General features: G+C 44.4%; 1 pseudogene; it reads left to right on the plus strand.

Moving 5' to 3' along the window:
• Window positions 1-351: 351 nt before the first annotated feature.
• LOC147692062 (protein S100-A2 pseudogene) lies at window positions 352-706 on the plus strand (annotated as a pseudogene).
• The last annotated feature ends 757 nt before the right edge of the window (window positions 707-1,463 follow it).

A 1,463-nucleotide genomic window follows, 5' to 3' on the forward strand; every position in this document is an offset into this window, starting at 1 on the left:
AGGAACACTTAGAAAACCCGGAAGTTCCAGGAAACTTTTTTAGTTCTGCCAATTAACCCCCACCATTAATCCTTAACCATGTCTCCAACTCAGTTTTGTGAATACCTCCATTTGTAAGGCTTGTGTGATTTTACTAAGATTAGGTATATACCATATATTTATTTATAGGGGCGATCAAGTGGCCAGGCATCTTCACCCTATTGTTGAGTTACTCACATCTTTCTTTCACCAACAACGGCCTACAACATGGAGTAGTGGATACATTCATTGAAAGGTACTGCATTCTACTCTTTCAAAAGGAACACATCCTCGTGCAAAGTTGCTTCCTTCACTGCGCTTCTCTCGTCCAGGATCCTGTCCTCACCGCCTGTGGCTCGCGATTGAAACAGTCAAGATGCATCTGGAAGAGCTGTGTGGGGCTATGATTCAGACATTCAAGAAATACTCTGGAGCTGATGGGAAGGATGGAGAGCTGAACCAGGAGGAGCTGGCAAAGCTTCTGAAGGAAGAGTTCCCAAGTCTATCTGCCTCTGGGAAAGACAAGGAAATGGCAAAAGAGGCGATGAAGACGATGGACTTGGATGGCGACCAGAAGGTTTCCTTCAGAGAGTTTGCCGTATTTTTAGCAATTCTGAGTATGCTAATGGAGGAATGTGAATCCTGATCTAACCTCCTTTTCTCAGTTTAATAAAAAATAAGTATGGCACTGCAACGTATTACAGTGACAATATTTGCCCAAAAGTTTTTTCGATATAACCTCTTATTTTATACTGCCAATATCCATGGAGGTTGCCCAGCAATATTGTTTTAAGGAAACCATGCTAAAATAAGCATTGACAAAGCAAAAAGGATGGCAACCAAAGCCAGGCCTGTTGGCTTTACTAATCTTTCTTTTCTATTCCCGTTTAATGGAATGCAGCTTTTACTCTCTCCGTCCTCCCCCGTGACCTCAGTAGGACAGCCTGTTTGGTAACTGGCAGCCATCTTATGTCAACAGTCACTGAGAAGGGAAATGAATCTTTATCAGGCTGGTTCACTTTATCTTCACCAAGTCATCAGCTCTGCATTCCCAGCAGCAGATCCGTTACCAGTCAAGAGGAGCAAGGCCTTTACCCGGGGTCCTTCCTGGGATGGGATTACAGGACATTCTGGAAGAGAAGACAATGGCACGGCCCTCTTGAAATATTTATTCCACTTGACTACAGACAGCTTTGGTGTATGGGTTGTACTGTAAGTTGGCCCCAGCATGGGAACATAACATGCAGACTTTAGGAAAGGCCCAAGACAAAACTTCTAGGCCAGCACAAGGCCTACGTGCACCTACAGCCATGCATAAGTTGTCCTTTGATAGGATGTGTCCAGTAGGGTAGCAGAGACATAGGGGCCCTAATGGACCTAATGTCATCACACAAAAGACTCTCTCACTCCCTGTTATGGCTAAAACCAGTCCTAGGATGCTTGTT

This window comes from Lissotriton vulgaris, chromosome 9 (assembly GCF_964263255.1).
Source record: "Lissotriton vulgaris chromosome 9, aLisVul1.2, whole genome shotgun sequence".
NCBI classification, from domain to species: domain Eukaryota; kingdom Metazoa; phylum Chordata; class Amphibia; order Caudata; family Salamandridae; genus Lissotriton; species Lissotriton vulgaris.